The sequence below is a fragment of the Pinus tabuliformis genome, chromosome 5_2, assembly GCF_031772625.1.
Source record: "Pinus tabuliformis cultivar Carrire ecotype Pingquan chromosome 5_2, CPIR1, whole genome shotgun sequence".
Taxonomy (NCBI): Eukaryota; Viridiplantae; Streptophyta; class Pinopsida; order Pinales; family Pinaceae; genus Pinus; species Pinus tabuliformis.
This window is the reverse complement of record NC_142306.1, coordinates 94,930,114-94,950,837: the sequence shown is the minus strand read 5'-3', so window position 1 is coordinate 94,950,837 and position 20,724 is coordinate 94,930,114.

Below are 20,724 nucleotides of genomic sequence, written 5' to 3'. Positions count from 1 at the left end.
ACACTGCAACAATAAACAGAAGTGGCTAAAACATATTTTATGATACATATGCTACTTCAATATGTAGAACCTGCTTGCATACACTACTCTATTAAGGCAAACCTGCGCATACACGGTTTTGAAACACTGAACCAACATGTATACGCGCCTTTTCTACGCGGAACCTACTTACAGATCTATGAAAGATAATTTACCCTTTTCAAATATTTAGAGATATGTTGTACCTAGATTATGAGATTTGTAAATCAAGTCATGCGCAAAATATAACAGATCAAAATCACACAAAGATACTTCTCTTTAAGCCTTGAGATCTTGACCCATCAAAAGAACTTATCCTTCTTCTAGCACTCAAGTTCCTCCTTGATTTAGATCCAGCTATGCACCATTACCCAAAGACCAGTATTCTAGATCCTACTCTTCATAAGATATTGAATCCTTGAGTGCCTTTGCTTAATGATCTCCTTCCCATTTTATAGTCTTAGGCCTTACTCAATACCATGGTCCAAAACCATATAGAGTCAATACCTTGGACCCAATACCTGGGGTCAATACTTCAGACCAAATACCATGGACCAAATACCACAGACCAAAACCAAGTTTTCCAAACTGTTTGTGCTTTTTTGTGCATGAAAGTTCATGTATACACATACGCACCTTTTGGTCTGTGAAATTGCATGTATACATGACTTGGTTAAGAGGAACCTACGTATATATTTTTTTCCTTCATTCTGAGAGCCTGAACCATGATCTGTCTTTTGAGTGAGTTTCCATGAAGGACAACACCTATGTCATAGTGCCAAACTTGTGTCATAATGCCAACAATCTCCCCCTTTGGACTTGATGGCAAACCCAAGTCACTCAAAGTCATTCTCCCCCTTTGTCATCAAGGGCAAAGGGTTATGCTCCCCCTGAGTACATGCTGAAATCTCTGGTCTGCTGTGTTGTCCATGCTCCCCCTAATTGTTGGCAAGGTCTGTAAAAATATGTTCTAAAAGAGGAAACATGACTCTATACATCATAAATGACCTTCCTATCACCAAAGACTCATACATACATCCATCTCACAACCAAGTGGGGATATACCAATATTGAATCATCCACCCAACCAAGTGGGGATACACCAAAAGTTTACACATGATAAACATAGAGACTAAATATCTCAGACAAGACTATGATAGTCATCAACAACTATCATCAGCAGCATCTATCAATCATCATCGAAAGCAGCAACCATGATCTCCCTCTGCACCTATTCCTCCTTAATCCAAAACAATTGTGAAGTAGACCAAGATCTTCTAAGATAATGCCAACAATGCATTATTAGAAGTAAATTCTCCCCCCTGAACCTGTGCTAAATGGTATTTATCAGACCCATATCAGATTCTTTTCATTTTGAGTCTGGCCCACTATTTTCTTCAAATCAACATATACGCAATTGTACCCACAGAAACATGCGTATGTATGTAGATTCTCTTCATCAAACTTGCGTACAATCACTGTTCTCTGAAACATATAAGTTTCAACAGCAAGATGATGCATCAACTACTCCCAGCTTCTGTGTGAGGTATTCAAATGTCTCCCTAGGCAGTGGTTTGCTGAATATATTAGCAACCTGTTCCTTGGAGGGAACATACTCCAATTTGACCTTTTGTTCAAGCACTTGTTCCCAGAGAAAATGATATTTTATAGGTATGTGCTTGGTCTTTGAATGCATGATTGGATTCTTTGAAATACTGATTACACTTGTATTATCACAAAAGATGGAGATAGGTGGAGTACAAGTGATTTGAATGTCTTGCAATGTTTGCATCATCCAAAGGAGTTGTGCGTAGCAAGATGCAGCAGCCACATATTCTACTTCAGCTGTAGATAAAGCAATTGAACTTTGTTTCTTACTGAACCAAGATACTAATCTGAATCCCTTAAAAAGTGCACCACCACTAGTTCTTTTTCTGTCATCCACGTTTCCTACCCAATATACATCTGTATATGCATGAAGTGTGAGATCTCTGTCTCTAGGATACCATAAGCCATAGTTTTGTGTTACTTGAAGATATTTGAAAATCCTCTTAACTACCTGAATGTGTGCTTCCTTTGGATTTTCCTGGAATCTTCCAACTATTCCCACTGCATGCATGATGTCAGGTCGGGTACCTGTCAGGTAGAGTAGACTACCAATCATGGATGTATAGGTTGGTTGATGTTTTGCTTCTAATTTATCATTAGTGCTGAGGCTGCATCTTGTTACCATAGGGGTACATACTGGTTTCGAATCCTCCATCCCATATTTCTTCGAGATCTACTTGAGGTACTTCGTTTGTGATAGAAAGATACTGTCTTTTTCTTGTTGGACTTGTAAACCAAGAAAATATTTGAGCTCACCAAGCACGGACATTTCAAATTATTTCTGCATCACCAAAGCAAAGTCTTGACTCATGGTTTCTTCATTGCTACCAAAGATGATATCATCAACATACACAACAAGTATTAGCAATTGATATTGTCAAATTTTATATATAGATTGTTATCTATTGATCCTTTTGAAAAACCTTGTTGATGGAGGTATTTGTCCAAATGATAATACCAAGCCCTTGGAGCCTGTTTAAGGCCATAGAGAGCCTTCTTGAGTCTGCATACAAGTTTTGGATCATTCCCAAGGATAAATCGATCTGGTTGCTTAATATACATTTCTTCTTCTAAGTCTCCATTTAGAAAGGAAGATTTCACATCCATTTGATATACTTTGAACTCTTGAAAGCTAGAAAGAGCAAGGAACATTCTTATGGCATCAAGTCTAGCAACTGGTGCAAAAGTTTCTTCAAAGTCTACACCTTGTTTTTGAGCATACCCTTTACAAACAAGTCTGGCCTTGTTTCTAATAACATTTCCATTTTCATTCAACTTGTTTTTGAATATCCATTTGGTCCCTATGACATTCTTATCATTACATCTAGGAACCAATTCCAAAGTGTTATTATTTTCAATTTGCTCAATTTCTTCATTCATGGCCTTGACCCAGCATTTATCTTTGCATGCTTCGCTTACATTTCATGGTTCAACATAGGAGAGCAATGCTAGATAACTTGAAGCTTCTATAATAGTTCTTCTTGTTTGAACACCTTCCTCTTTATACCCCAAAATTTGAGTCTCTAGATGATTCTTCTATACGTACTTGGATGGAGTCTTTTCTTCTACCCTTATCTGTTCTTTTGGTGCCTCATAGGTTTCTTCTTCATCATTAGTCTGATTTGAAGTTGAAGGATAATCTTGTTCATATTCAAAATCTTCAGTTTTTATTTTGTTTGGATTGTCACCTGCTTCATCAATCACCACATCAATACTTTCAACAATTTTTCCAAGTATTTTATAGTAACACTTATATCCTTTATTTTGTGAAGAGTAACCAAGGAGAATGCCTTCATCTGCTCTAGGTTCAAACTTGCCAAGGTTTTCATTAGTCCTTTTGATGTAACATTTTCTTCCAAAAGCTTTGAAGTATTTTAACTTAGGATGTTACCATACCAAAGTTCAGGAGGAGTTTGAGTGCTCTTTACCCAGATGTTTGTTTTGTTGGGAATACTAATGGCAGCAAATGCGGCTTCACCTAGAAAGTTGCAGGAGTTCCAAACTCATCAAGCATAACACGAGCCATTTGTTGAATTGTTCTGTTCATCCTTTCCACTACTCCATTTTGCTGAGGAGTCCTTGCAGTAGAGAATTCCCTTCTTATTCCATGTTCTTCACAAAGGTCAAAAAATTCATTCGAGGTAAATTCCCCTCCTCGATAAGACCTGAGGCATTTGATTTTGCGATCTGATTCATTTTCAACCAAGGCTTTAAAAGCTTTGAACTTTTCGAAAGCTTCGTCTTTATGATTCATAAGTCCTATCCAACATATCCTGGAAAAGTTGTTAATGAACAATATAAACTATTTTTCTCCACGAGGTGAATTTTTCCTTGATGGACCACATAAATCAGTATGGACAAGTTCAAGTGGCTTACTAGCTGATCCTTCCTTCTCAGGGAAATGTGTTCTGGTTTGTTTACCAAACTGACATGATTTGCATATTGTATTTTCTAGAATTTTGATGTCAAGAAGATCACGAACAACCTGATATTTGCATGCTTTCCTTATCTGAGGGAAGCTTAGATACCCCAATCTTCTATGCCATAGCCAGTGTCCATCATTCTTGCTTAGATAGCATTGTTGTTGTCCTCCCTTGAGTATGTATAAATTATTTGGAGTTCTTATGCCTTTGATCACTATTTCTCTTATATCAAGCTCACAAATAATACATCCATTTGATCAAAATATTACCTCATTTCCTTGATCACACATTTGGCTAACACTCAATAGATTTTTCTTTAAGCCATCAACATACATAACATTTCTAGCTTTGACTTTTTCTTTCAGAAGAACTGAACCTTTACCTTTCATGAGTGCAGGAGTGTCATTTCCAAATGAGACCTTCCTTTCCTTTTCTAAGGCACTATATGACTGAAGTTTTTCTTTATCACCTGTCATACGTTTCGAGCATCCACTGTCGATGTACCACTGATTTTCTTGTCCTTCCACATATAAGGCTATACCACATCTTTCTGGTTGCGGTTCTTTCTTTCTCCATGTTTTGGGACCCAATGAAGCTTTCTCCTTCTAAGATGTTTGCCAAAACTTACTCCTGCATTCAGAATCTTCATGACCAAAGTTGTTACAAATAGAGCATTCTATTTCATTTTCAAGAGCAAAAAAGTTATTGTAGGTCCTCTTCATGATCCCAGTCATACTCCTTTGATTTTGTGCTTCTCGAGTCATGATGCTCTTGTAGGCAACACATTGAGTAGTTTTGTGTGCAAAGTTATGACATGAAAAACATTGGCCATTAAAGAAATTCATGCGATTATCAAAACTACCGACCAGGTGATTGTATTTTCCATTAACATTCATTCTTGAGGCAAATTGAGAATGATTTACCCGCGGTTGGTTGTAGCTTCTGTTCATTCTTGAAGTAGATTAACCCTGATTTACTTGGTGATATCTATTCATCCTTGAAGTAGATTGACCCTAATTTACCTAGTGATCTGCTTTATGCCTTTGGTGATGATTGTCAACCTGTTCACTTCTCCTTGCTATATCAAGTTAACTTTTGGAGGTGGATGGCTTCTGTGCTTGAGATGCTTCTTCAATATATCCAATACCTGTCATGATTAGAGGAGAATGCTGCACTTTGATAATCTCATCTAAAGTTTCAGATCCTTTAGCAAATCTAAGATTAAGAGTTTTTGTCTTCTAAATATCTTTTCTAAGTCCCACAATTTCACGTTCTAAATTTTCATTGTGTTTTTCCCTTTTAGCAAGTTGGAATTTGGGAGTATCTATGATCATACTCTTTTCTTCTAAACATATTTTAAGTTTAGAAATTTCTTCATAGATATCATCTTCATCTATAGCATCCAATAAATCATCATCTTCAAAAGCCATTAAAAGTATATAATCATTACCATGTTCATCTTCATCACTATTTGAAAGTCCATCGCTATCTTCATGTGTATAATAACTCCTCTTACTTATGTTCTGTTTTCTATTCCATTTAATTGGTTCCTTACCTTTATCAAGCTTATCTTTATGAGGACATTTGGCTGCATAGTGACCGACTCTTCCACAAGCAAAGCATTTGAAAGGTAACTTACCTCTGAATCTTCTAGAACCCCATTGAAGGTTCTTAACAATGTTTGATTCTTCATCTCCTTCTGAAGTATGCCCCGACTCATTGTATTCTTCTTTTCCTGAAGCTTTGAATGTGGCTTCTCTCCTGTCTGATGGTCTCCCTTTTCTCATTTCGAAAGTAGTTAGGATTCCGTGCAACTATGACATAGTAATACTCTGAAGATTCTACTTTTCTTCTATGGTAGAAACTTTTGATTCAAACTTAGAAGAAAAAGATCTTAGAACCTTTTCAACTAGTATAACTTATTTTATCTCTTCACCCAAGTTTTTCATGTGATTGACAATCTCATCTATACGTAAGAAATAATTAGCCACACTTTCATCATTTTGCATTCTGAGAGTTTCATATTGAATTCTGAGAGATTGTAGTTTTGCACGTTTTACCCGATCTTCTCCTTCATAACTTAGAATGATCTTGTCCCATTTTTCTTTGGTGGTTTTGAGCTGCATAACCTTGACGAATTCTAATTGAGATAGAGTCCCCAATAGAGTATTGACAGCCTTTGCATTTCTTTCATAATGCTTTAAATTACCAGTCATATCTGTAGGAGTTGTTGATGGAAATGTGTATTCTCCTTCCACAATATCCCAAACTTTTGTAACAAGAGATTGAAGATAGGTTGTGGTTCTTACCTTCCAATAGACGAAGTTGCTCCCATCAAATATTGGTGGCCTGATGGATGCCTCTTTTTCGTAGTTGCTCATGATGATAGATCTTCCTTAAAGAGATCAAGATTCTTCTGAAGGACCTCCTTTGATACCAATTGTTGGAAATAATACTGAGAGGGGGGGTGAATCAATATCAGTAATTTAACAATCTTTCATTTCCATAAACAAATTGTTATACGCTACTTCTGTTAATTAAACCTGCGTATATACGCAACTGTGCTTTGATAAAATCGGGTATATCTAGTGGACTTCTAATTTAGTTAGTTGATCTTAATCTGTGTATCAAAACCATAAAACAGTAATAAAGTGTAGTAAACAATACAGGCAATCACGCACATGAACACAAGATATAAGGCAGAAACCTAATGTGGGTGAAAACCACCTACTGCAATTTGCTTCTATCTTCTTTTATAAGAAACTTCTTTTTACAATATTTCTGTACTGGTGCAACCTTATACCAGTATGCAGGCTTCTACCTGCAGAAGGCTACAACCTTCTCTTTTCTTCCACGGACCACGTTTCTTAAATTTTCAGACTGGATCCATCAATAACATCAATCAAACATCAAGTATATCTGCATCAACCAATCTTCTTTGCAGCAATCAAAACTGAATCAAACAATCACTTCTCTGAATGTTGTAACCAGCATACAGTAACAGTAACCAGAAACCAATCCTGAACCCAGAACACTGCAACAATAAACAGAAGTGGCTAAAACATATTTTATGAGATGTACGCTACTTCAATATGTAGAACCTGTGTGCATATGCTTCTATATTAAGGCAAACCTGCGTATACGCGATTTTGAAACACCGAACTAGCATGTGTACACACATTTTCTATGCGGAACCTGCATACAGATCAATAAAAGATAATTTACCCTTTTCAAATATTCAAAGATCAGTTATACCCAGATTATCAGATTTATAGATCAAGTCATGCGCCAAATACAACAGATTAAAATCACACAAAGATACTTCTTTTCAAGCCTTGAGATCTTGATCCATCAAAAGAACTTATCCTTCTTCCAGCGCTCAGGTTCCTCCTCGATTCATATCCAACTATGCACCATTACCTGTTATCGTGAAAAGTGTTTATTTAGAACGACTCTATCCCACTAAGGTGTGACAGCTACCTTAGAAACAAACAGAGAAAACTACTTTTGTATTCTTCTTTATGAACTATAAACAAAGAGGAATAGGATGAACCAACCTGTGTCTTGCGCTAGTCCTTTGATCCAATCTCTCTCCTCTTTGACAGCTTCCAGCTACTTGCTCCCTTACTTGTCCAGCTTCACCAAGTACCTGTAAGATCACAAAAGAAGGAAACTATACAAAGACATGGGTTTATATTCATAAATAACTTAGGATCAGATTTAAGTTAACCATACAAATGTAACAAGAATCAATGAAACACAAGCATGGAGAAGAAACTCAAATAGTTTTATTGATATACAAGAAGATCCAGGAGGAGTTACAACCGATGATTCCTGACCCAGCATCAACCTCCCAGCAAAGAAATCCCTTCTTCAACCCCAACAAAGCATAGATCACCCAATTCTCTGATATGTATCTCAAAACCAACAACAATTCCTTACAATGTGCAAAATTCCAGCCTCTGGATCTCTGGGATGAGGGATCCATATATAGATGTATGCAAGGAGGATGAGTCAGCTCATGAATTGATTAGTGGCTTCTCTCTGTCAGTTCTTTCTTCCACTTGGAGACTGAAAGCCTCTTACTCATCCTTGGTCGAATTCAGTGAGGCAAGTGTCATTGGAGAAGATTCTGGAAGCTTCCATTGTCTCTCCACCTCGTGGAATGACTCTGCCACTTGTCATTTCTTGCTCAACGCACCCTGGTAGTGTATTTAGGTGCATTGCAACACACATAGCTAGTGGACTTAGGTGCTATGCAATGCACTTGTCTAGTGGAGCAGCTGAAATGATCCTGATTTGACTTATTCTGAGCAGTTTCTGGTGGAGAACTTCTGGGAGAAGCTGTAATTTGTTGACCTTGTTCCTTTAGGAGTTAGAACAACACTTTTAGAGACTTAGGAGCCCTTAGTTTATGGACATTTCATGCTTAGAGCTGTAAGGCACAAAAGTGTCTATAACAGTTGCCCCCTAAAGTATGAGGCCGTTTATCGGGTGAAATGCTTTATTAGGAGGATACGAAGTTCTTTCAATGCTGGGAGGAGACCTGTAATAAGATAAAATACAATACATTATCTTCATATTGTTTTCATGATCTAGCTGAGGCGGGCATTTCCCATGCTCAGCTTTATAAATTCATTTTCATGTACATAGGACAGACAATCGTCTGATGGTAGGCTGATGATTCTGATAGAGCCATCACCCTTTTGGTAGGATGATTATCTGTGCTGTAATGATGTACATCTCAATGTCTTTATTTTCCTGAATATATATCGCAGCCTAGATGGATGAAACTAGATCCGGGGTCTTCAATCTCGTCCGATCTTCACTCGAAGTACAAGTCAATCCATGTGAGAAACGTTTTGAAGTCGAACATGGAAAGACATCGCTTGATTACCAGTCAATGATGTAAACTGTTAACAAGCATGAGAGGAATCACCGATAATGATAATGACCCTCAAGGTACTGCAGTACAATTCACGTGGTGTGAATAAAGGACTTGGCGTCGAACACCACACAAAATCTTTCGGTCGAAGGTCATCGATGTATACCTGTCGCTGGAAGTGAGAAACTTGCCATTGAGGCATGCAAGCTTCAAAGTACTGAATGGGTTGTTCCTAGATCAAATTCTTGGATAATGAGCTGATGTCGACAAGAAGTGATCGGTCATAGGAGGGCCTTAATGAATCCCACATCAATGACATGGAACGGAGTAAATGATTTTGATGGAGGTGAAAAGGATCTGATGATATATGGTTCAGGGTGGCGGTCATGAAAGAATGGAGTATAATGTATGGTAGTGGGCGGGACACAGGTGGCCTTTCTGGATGACTTCTCTTGAACATGTCGGCGACACTTATGTGATGGATTGGTAGTATTAACCCCAAATGTGGATGGTATGGCGAGACCATGGCGATGTGACCGGTGAATGAAACAACCCAACCTGACTCGGGCACGGAGTGGAAGTGTCATGTTCAAGAGCAACTTGCTACCAATAAAGATTCTTTGAGTTTTCTTCCCAATTTTTCCCCAGTCATTGCTGACCAGTACCTCTTTATTTTTGTCAAGCTTGAGGAGGATAACATATGCTTGTTCTATAATTTGCCCTTCGGGCAAACCCATCGCTATGTTTTAACGAGCCTAGCGATAGTGAAACTCGTTCTCGTCTAAAGACAAGTTTGTCGCTGTTAATCTTTTTAACGAGTCTAACGACAAAGATAACTCGGTCCTTTTCATTTTTAGAGAGTCTGAAAAGGTACGTAAAGGTAACTCCAAAATTCCTTTTTCGTCATCTAATCCCTTAAGTCCGAAAAAGTATAAAACAATACAGAAGGGATGAATTTTCGATTGCTTTAACGAGCCGAACAAAACAAGCGCTCGATCTTTTTGTACAATAATCCCTCGGGTCCAAAAAGATTAAAATCTAGAGGAGGGATAGCACTTCCTGTCGCTTTAACGAGCTGGAAGGCCAAAACTCGGTAATCTTTTTATATTTTACGAGTCAGAAAAGAGCTTAAATAAAACTCATCTTTTGAGGAACGAATGATAAAATGGGTAGCAGCTGATTCCAGGTAAGGTTTGGAATTTTCCAATCACGACAGTGTCACAAGGATGGCTAGTGAAATCACTCTTCACAGTTGTTCCTCAAAATGGGTAAACAATCAAATGGAGGTGAATGATCAGCCAATGGAAAAGTGGAGGTGACGGTGCAAACATGACCAAGGCTTTAATGGCTGAAATGCTACATTCACGGTGGTTATTTACCAGGGGATAGTTCATTTTTTAACGAGCTTAAACGCGGGTGGAAACATTTGCTCGGTCCGGGTTTAGTTTTTAACGAGCTTGAACCTCGTGGTAAACACTGCTCGATTAATCCAGTCATATGATAAGAATGTCTTTGAATTCGCGAAAAAGAGCGTTACATATTTCTAGTTCTGAAGGAGAACAACATAGGCCGACATAAATATTCTCTACAACATCTGTTTTGGTCGAAATATTTATGGCTATAGTCTCTTCAATGTTGGATAAGTTTCGCTCGGAATCCACCGTATTTACAGTATTTGATAGAAAATCAACTACTGAAGGATGGTAAAGGTCATTTTGAGTATCTTCTTTACAATCTGGAATAAGAGAACGATGGTGGGAATCATTCCATGGTGCTTCTTCAATTACCATAGCTTGGAGAATTCCTTCGTCGGTAACATGCACTCGTGACCAAGGATCTGAAGGAGTACCATATTCTCTAGACCTATCTATCCAAACGCTTGATGAGCGTTGATTTGGGTTTGCCTCCCATGCTAGGAACATTGATTTCTATAATATTTCTATTAGGGCGATGATCCATGCTGACAAAATGTTTAGGAATCTTCCGAATCCATTAGATATAGAAGATTTCATATTGCTGGTTCCCACTATGGCCACTTTCGTCAGATTACTCGGAGGTGGTAGGGCAAAAGTACCCATTAAGGCAGGGTCTTTTAGGAGGCCTACTCCAATATTTTGAAGCGAATGATTGCTTCCATGGATCATTGGAATGCTTCCTGTAACTTGTGAACTGTTGGGGAGAAATGTTTGTTGGTCGATGATTGTAATTCCTCTTTGGAAGGGAAATGCAATCTTCCTGAAGTAGGTCGACACAACTACGGCCATGGCATATATCTAGGGCCTTCCCAGTAGGATGTTGTAATCGACGTTTCCGTCAATTACTTCAACATCAATTTCTACTGTTTTGCCCCCTAGTTGAACTTGCAAGTTACTTAAAATCCCGTATGGAGTGTATGATCGTCCATCAAATGCTTTTAACGTCGTTGACGATCTCGAAAAGGGTGGTGAGCCTAAATTTTTCTAGCAACTCATCGACATAATACATGTAGATGCTCCCTCATCAATAATTGTTTGATGAACAGTTTTGTTGAGGGCTTTCAGTTGAATAAGGAAAGCTAGTTGAGCTGGTAACTGAGGGTCATATCCTTTATGATCAAAGGCCACAAGATTGGAATCCATTGGGTCAATCCCACCTATTTCTGATAATAAAGCTTGCTGCTGGGAGGGGCAATTTTGCAGTACCTCAAGTGTCGACATAGCGGACGGTGATTGGGCCAGGTCCTCTACTATATTATAATTCTGTGCTACTTTGGCACGAGGATTAAATGTCGATTTGTGTACTACTCCCTTTGGTGGCTTTATCATTGGTTCAGGAATGATGGGTGACACAACTTCGGTCAAAGTTGTTGTCGAACTACTAGGTTGTTTATTAGCCTTGTTATTCGAGAGCTGTGGATTCTCGTAATCTTTATTCCTTGTCAAAGCATCATTTTGCTGCTCTGAGATAGACAACATAAGCACTTGCGATCGGGAAGCATTTTGATTAGCAACCAGTTTGGTTCCCAGGTTTGGAAACGGATCAGTCAATACTGCTAAGGTTTTCGAACTATTAAAGAGTTTCTTAACTTCAGCTTTATGTGGACAATCTCTCGTCCAATGATCCTCATCGCATATATGACACCCCGCAGGGGGTTTCCTTTTCCCAAAAGGGTTTGCAGAAGGTTTTTCAGGAGATGACTCATCCTGCTTCCTTTTTCTCCCTTTCTTTTTCTTCTTGCCCCTTGGTTGCTTCAGTTGTTTGCCCTTGTCAGTCGACACGGCATTTACTTCCGAGGCAAGAAGTTCCTCATTTGCATTTTGACTAGAAATCTTACGGGCCTTTTTAGATGTCGCCTTTGTCGATTTCGTGTCTATTTCGCCAATCATGCCATCGCCAGCATGAGAGTCATTGTTTGATTTAGGAGGAGGAGGGACTGAGAATTCCGATCTAGGAGCGTCAGGTATTTTATCGTAGAGCGTGCCGGACTGAGTGTAAAACAAGTCCAAATATTGCGCACGAGCGATAACTTTCTCTTCTGTAATGACTCCCCCTTTTGCCACATCTTTCATGATGGAAGGTAGTAATGACTTGATAAACCATTCAGCTAAGAGCTGATCAGGAACATACGTTTTTACCATTCTACGACGACGTCGCCACTCATGTATATGATCAGATATGTGAGTGGCCGTCGTCTGTTTGAAGTTGGTAAGGAGTTCTGTTCCTATTTCATACCTTATTGGTAATTGAAAATGGGTTAAAAAGGAAGCAAACAAACAGAGAAAACCCTTCTTCAACCCCAATAAAGCATAGATCACCCAATTCTCTGATATGTATCTCAAAACCAACAACAATTCCTTACAATGTGCAAAATTCCAGCCTCTGGATCTCTGGGATGAGGGATCCATATATAGATGTATGCAAGGAGGATGAGTCAGCTCATGAATTGATTAGTGGCTTCTCTCTGTCAGTTCTTGCTTCCACTTGGGGACTGAGAGCCTCTTACTCATCCTTGGTCGAATTCAGTGAGGCAAGTGTCATTGGAGAAGATTCTGGAAGCTTCCATTGTCTCTCCATCTCGTGGAATGACTCTGCCATTTGTCATTTCCCGCTCAACGCACCCTGGTAGTGCATTTAGGTTCGTTGCAACGCACCTAGCTAGTGGACTTGGGTGCTATGCAACGCACTTGGCTAGTGGAGCAGCTGAAATGATCCTGATTTGACTTATTCTGAGCAGTTTCTAGTGGAGAACTTCTTGGAGAAGCTGTAATTTGTTGACCTTGTTCCTTTAGGGGTTGGAACAACACTTTTAGGGACTTAGGAGCCCTTGGTTTATGGACATTTCATGCTACATCCAAGAAGGGCCGTAAGATTTCAGGTCAAAATGCAAAAGACGAACTTCTTGCTTCGGAAGTAAATGCAGTATCGACAGATAAGGGCAAAGAAACCAAACAACCAGGAAGCAAGAAGAAAGGTAAAGGGAAGAAGAAGAAACATGATGAATCATCACCTGAAAAATCTTCTTCAAACCCTCCTGGAAATAGGAAACCAAGAACTCCATGCTATATATGCGATGAGGATCACTGGACCTCCGAATGTCCGCACAGAGCTGAGCTTAAGAAATTCTTCAAGAATTCGAAAACCTCAGCAGTGTTAACTGATCCGTTTCAAAATCCAGGAATAAATCTGGTTGAAAGAGGAAATGCTTCCCCGTCTCAAGTGCTAATGTTGTCGATTTCAAAACAGTAGAATGATGCTTTGATTTCGACAAGGAACAAAGATTATGGGAATCCGCAGCTGTCAAACAACAAGGATAAAGATCAACCAAGTAGTTCGACAACAACTTCAACAGAAGTTGTACCACCCACCGTCCCTGAATTGACGATAAAACCGTCGAAGGGAGTAGTACACAAGTCGACATTTAATCCCCAGCGGAGTCGCCATTTTGTTATCGGGAAAAGTGTCTATTTAGAATTGCTCTATCCCACTAAGGTGTGACAGCTACCTTAGAAACAAACAGAGAAAACTACTTTTGTATTCTTCTTTATGAACTATAAACAAAGAGAAATAGGATGAACCAACCTGTGTCTTGTGCTAGTCATTTGACAACTTCCTCTTTGACAGCTTCCAGCTACTTGCTCCCTTACTTGTCCAGCTTCACCAAGTACCTGTAAGATCACAGAAGAAGGAAACTATACAAAGACATGGGTTTATATTCATAAATAACTTAGGATCAAATTTAAGTTAACCATACAAATGTAACAAGCATCAATGAAACACAAGCAAGGAGAAGAAACTCAAATAGTTTTATTGATATACAAGAAGATCCAGGAGGAGTTACAACCGATGATTCCTGACCCAGCATCAACCTCCCAGCAAAGAAATCCCTTCTTCAACCCCAACAAAGCATAGATCACCCAATTCTCTGATATGTATCTCAAAACCAACAACAATTCCTTACAATGTGCAAAATTCCAGCCTTTGGATCTCTGGGATGAGGGATCCATATATAGATGTATGCAAGGAAGATGAGTCAGCTCATGAATTGATTAGTGGCTTCTCTCTGTCAGTTCTTGCTTCCACTTGGAGACTGAGAGCCTCTTACTCATCCTTGGTCGAATTCAGTGAGGCAAGTGTCATTGGAGAAGATTCTGGAAGCTTCCATTGTCTCTCCACCTCGTGGAATGACTCTGCCATTTTTCATTTCCCGCTCAACGCACCCTCGTAGTGCATTTAGGTTCGTTGCAACACACCTAGCTAGTGGACTTGGGTGCTATGCAACGCACTTGGCTAGTGGAGCAACTGAAAAGATCTTGATTTGACTTATTCTGAGCAGTTATTGGTGGAGAACTTCTGGGAGAAGCTGTAATTTGTTGACCTTGTTCCTTTAGGGGTTGGAACAACACTTTTAGGGACTTAGGAGCCCTTGGTTTATGGACATTTCATGTTTAGAGTTGTAAGGCACAAAAATGTCTATAACAGTTTCCCCCTAAAGTATGAGGCTGTTTATCGGGTGAAATGATTTATTAGGAGGATCCGAAGTTCTTTCAATGTTGGGAGGAGACCTGTAATAAGATACAATACAATACATTATCTTCATACTGTTTTCATGATCTAGCTGAGGCGGGCATTCCCATGCTCAGCTTTATAAATTCATTTTCATGTACATAGGACAAACAATCGTCTGATGGTAGACTGATGATTCTGATAGAGCCATCATCCTTTTAGTAGGATGATTATCTGTGCTGTAATGCTGTACATTTCAATGTCTTTATTTTCCTGAATATATATCGCAGCCCGGATGGATGAAACTAGATCCGGGGTCTTCAATCTCGTCCAATCTTCACTCGAAGTACAAGTCGATCCATGTGAGAAATGTTTTGAAGTCGAACATGGAAGGACATCGCTTGATTACCAGTCAATGATGTAGACTATTAACAAGCGCGAGAGGAATCACCGATAATGATAATGACCCTCAAGGTACTGAAGTACAATTCACGTGGCGTGAATAAAGGACTTGGTGTCGAACACCATGCAAAATATTTCGGTCGAAGGTCATTGATGTATGCCTGTCGCCGGGAGTGAGAAACTTGCCATTGAGGCATGCAAGCTTCAAAGTACTGAATGGGGTGTTCCTAGATCAACTTCTTGGATAATGAGCTGATGTCGACAAGAAGTGATCCGTCATAGGAGGGCCTTAATGAATCCCACATCAATGACACGGAACGGAGCAAATGATTTTGATGGAGGTGAAAACGATCTGATGATATATGGTTCAGGCTGGCGGTCATGAAAGAATGGAGTATAATGTATGGTAGTGGGCGGGACATAGGTGGCCTTTCTGGATGACTTCTCTTGAACATGTCGGTGACACTTATGTGATGGATTGGTAGCATTAACGCCAAATGTGGATGGTATGGCGAGACCATGGCGATGTGACTGGTGAATGAAAAAACCCAACCCAACTCGGGCACGGAGTGGAAGTGTCATGTTCAAGAGCGACTTGCTACCAATAAAGATTCTTTGAGTTTTCTTCCCAATTTTTCCCCAGTCATTGCTGACCAGTACCTCTTTATTTTTGTCAAGCTTGAGGAGGATAACATATGCTTTTTCTATAATTTTCCCTTTGGACAAACCCATCGCTATGTTTTAACGAGCCTAGCGATAGTGAAACTCGTTCTCGTCTAAAGACAAGTTTGTCGCTATTAATCTTTTTAACGAGTCTAACGATAAAGATAACTCGGTCCTTTTCATTTTTAGAGAGTCTGAAAAGGTACGTAAAGGTAACTCCAAAATTCCTTTTTCATCATCTAATCCCTTAAGTCCGAAAAAGTATAAAACAATACAGAAGGGATGAATTTTCGATCGCTTTAGCGAGCCGAACAAAACAAGCGCTCGATCTTTTTGTGCAATAATCCCTCAGGTCCAAAAAGATTAAAATCTAGAGGAGGGATAGCACTTCTCGTCACTTTAACGAGCTAGAAGGCCAGAACTCGGAAATCTTTTCATATTTTACGAGTCAGAAAAGAGCTTAAAGAAGAATCTTGTTTTGAGGAACGAGTGATGAAATGGGTAGCAGCTGATTCCAGGTAAGGTTTGGAATTTTCTAATCACAGCAGTGTCACAAGGATGGCTAGTGAAATCACTCTTCGGAGCTGTTCCTCAAAATGGGTAAACAATCGAATGGAGGTGAACGATCGGCCAATGGAAAAGTGGAGGTGACGATGCAAACACAACCAAGGCTTTAATGGCTGAAATGCTACATTCACGGTGGTTATTTACCGGGTATAGTTCATTTTTTAACAAGCTTAAACGCGGGTGGAAACATTTGCTTGGTGCGGGTTTATTTTTTAACGAGTTTGAACCTTGCGGTAACACTGCTCGATAAGTTTGCATTCCCCCAGCATAATAACGCAAATCGAGGTGCATGCCCCCCAAGCTTCATTGCATTCAACTCGGTGGTTGGAATGAAGGTTTACCTTTGAGATTCGGAAAGGGGATCGTTTCATTTTTTAATGAGGATGACACAGTAAAAGAACTATCCTCATGACTCCTTGTTTCATTTTTTAACTAGGTCGACACGAGATAAGAACTGTCCTCGGAGTCGCCATTTTGTTATCGGGAAAAGTGTCTATTTAGAACGACTCTATCCCACTAAGGTGTGACAGCTACCTTAGAAACAAACAGAGAAAACTACTTTTGTATTCTTCTTTATGAACTATAAACAAAGAGGAATAGGATGAACCAACCTGTGTCTTGCACTAGTCCTTTGATCCAATCTCTCTCCTCTTTGACAGCTTCCAGCTACTTGCTCTCTTACTTGTCCAGCTTCACCAAGTACCTGTAAGATCACAGAAGAAGGAAACTATACAAAGACATGGGTTTATATTCATAAATAACTTAGGATCAAATTTAAGTTAACCATACAAATGTAACAAGCATCAATGAAACACAAGCATGGAGAAGAAACTCAAATAGTTTTATTGATATACAAGAAGATCCAGGAGGAGTTACAACTGATGATTCCTGACCCAGCATCAACCTCCCAGCAAAGAAATCCCTTCTTCAACCCCAACAATGCATAGATCACCCAATTCTCTGATATGTATCTCAAAACCAACAGCAATTCCCTACAATGTGCAAAATTCCAGCCTCCGGATCTCTGGTATGAGGGATCCATATATAGATGTATGCAAGGAGGATGAGTCAGCTCATGAATTGATTAGTGGCTTCTCTTTGTCAGTTCTTGCTTTCACTTGGAGACTGAAAGCCTCTTACTCATCCTTGGTCGAATTCAGTGAGGCAAGTGTCATTGGAGATGAATCTGGAAGCTTCCATTGTCTCTCCACCTCGTGTAATGATTCTGCCACTTGTCATTTCCAGCTCAATGCACCCTGGTAGTGCATTTAGGTGCCTTGCAACGCATCTAGCTAGTGGACTTAGGTGCTATGCAACACACTTGGCTAGTGGAGCAGCTGAAATGATCCTGATTTGACTTATTCTGAGTAGTTTCTGGTGGAGAACTTCTAGGAGAAGCTGTAATTTGTTGACCTTGTTCCTTTAGGGGTTGGAACAACACTTTTAGGGACTTAGGAGCCCTTGGTTTATGGACATTTCATGCTTAGAGCTTTAAGGCACAAAAATGTCTATAACAGTTGCCCCCTAAAGTATGAGGCCGTTTATCGGGTGAAATGCTTTATTAGGAGGATCCGAAGTTCTTTCAATGTTGGGAGGAGAACTGTAATAAGATACAATACAATACATTATCTTCATACTGTTTTCATGATCTAGCTGAGGCGGGCATTCCCATGCTCAACTTTATAAATTCATTTTCATGTACATAGGATAGAAAATCGTCTGATGGTAGACTGATGATTCTGATAGAGCCATAATCCTTTTGGTAGGATGATTATTTGTGCTGCAATGCTATACATTTAAATGTCTTTATTTTCCTGAATATATATCGCAGCCCCGATGGATGAAACTAGATCCGGGGTCTTCAATCTCATCCGATCTTCACTCGAAGTACAAGTCGATCCATGTGAGAAATGTTTTGAGGTCGAACATGGAAAGACATCGCTTGATTACAGTCAATGATGTAAACTGTTAACAAGCACGAGAGGAATCACCGATAATGATGATGACCGTCAAGGTACTGCAGTACAATTCACGTGGTGTGAATAAAGGACTTGGCGTCGAACACCACGCAAAATCTTTCGGTCGAAGGTCATTGATGTATACCTGTCGCCGGAAGTGAGAAACTTGCCATTGAGGCATGCAAGCTTTAAAGTACTGAATGGGGTGTTCCTAGATCAACTTCTTGGATAATGAGATGATGTCGACAAGAAGTGATCCGTCATAGGAGGGCCTTAATGAATCCCACATGAATGACACAGAACAGAGCAAATGATTTTGATGGAAGTGAAAACGATCTGATGATATATGGTTCAGGGTGGCAGTCATGAAAGAATGGAGTATAATGTATGGTAGTGGGCGGGACACAGGTGGCCTTTCTAGATGACTTCTCTTGAACATGTCGGCGACACTTATGTGATGGATTGGTAGCATTAACCCCAAATGTGGATGGTATGGCGAGACCATGGTGATGTGACTGGTGAATGAAACAACCCAACCCGACTCGAGCACGGAGTGGAAGTGTCATGTTCAAGAGCGACTTGCTACCAATAAAGATTCTTTGAGTTTTCTTCCCAATTTTTCCCCAGTCATTTCTGACCAGTACCTCTTTATTTTTGTCAAGCTTGAGGAGGATAACATATGCTTGTTCTATAATTTGCCCTTCGGGAAAACCCATCACTATGTTTTAACGAGCCTAGCGATAGTGAAACTCGTTCTCGTCTAAAGACAAAGATAACTCGGTCCTTTTCATTTTTAGAGAGTCTGAAAAGGTACATAAAGATAACTCCAAAATTCCTTTTTCGTCATCTAATCCCTTAAGTCCGAAAAAGTATAAAACAATACAGAAGGGATGAATTTTCGATCGCTTTAACGAGCCGAACAAAACAAGCACTCGATCTTTTTGTGCAATAATCCCTCAGGTCCAAAATGATTAAAATCTAGAGGAGGGATAGCACTTCCCGTCGCTTTAACGAGCTGGAAGGCCAAAACTCGTCAATCTTTTCATATTTTACGAGTCAGTTGAAAAGAGCTTAAAGAAGACTCGTCTTTTGAGGAACGAGTGATAAAACGGGTAGCAGCTGATTCCAGGTAAGGTTTGGAATTTTCCAGTCACGAAAGTGTCACAAGGATGGCTAGTGAAATCACTCTTCGCAGCTGTTCCTCAAAATGGGTAAACAATCAAGTGGAGGTTAATGATCGGCCAATGGAAAAGTGGAGGTGACGGTGCAAACACTACCAAGGCTTTAATGGCTGAAGTGCTACATTCACGGTGGTTATTTACCAGGGAATAGTTCATTTTTTAACGAGATTAAACGCGGTTGGAAACATTTGCTTGGTTCGGGTTTATTTTTTAACGAGCTTGAACCTCGTGGTAAACACTGCTCGATTAATCCAGTCATATGATAAGAATGTCTCATATAAAAATTGGCAACTTTTAGATTTTTTCCCCACATTCTTTCTTTATGCAAGTTAGGTGATGACTAATCCTACGAGTTTAAAGGGTTATAGGTCCTAAAAATTTAAAAAATAAATAGCCGCCCATCGCTTGCACTCCAAAAGGTTTGCATGCCCCCAGGTATAAAATAGAGTTTCAAGGTTACCCCTTCTTTAGTTCGTTAAAAAATTTGTTTTACTGAGAGAGGCCTACCTCTTACAGGTTACGCAAAGATTTTTCTATTCACACAGCAAACAAAACACTTCTTCGGCAATGTCTACCGAGATAAACGAAGGTGAGCAACGATGCCCGCCAACTCACATAGCTTTGACAAAATAATCTTATTCTAGAATAACCCCTCTTCCAATCACGGACGGGGTACAGACTAGTCATATTCTCCCGTGGAAACCTACTCTATACCCGAAGTTTTCCTGCCGAAGCAGACCAGGATGCATGCCCCCTGGGTTTCAGTCATATCCCTCCGAATTACTCGCGCTCATCGGGAGGACGGACTGGGGATTGAGACATTTCTTGCGTGAAAAGACCATCTAGGGATGGCATATGACTATTTTCTATGCGTGATCCGGGAAATGAAAGCTGGTCTACGAGCTTGACCACTCTTCCTTCGTGCGGAAAACACATTACTCTAAAGAGTGAGGAGACAATCGCTCCCATGCAATAAATATAGTCTCGTCCAAGGAGTAGGTTATAATCCAAGGGTCCTTGAACTACCATTACGTTCA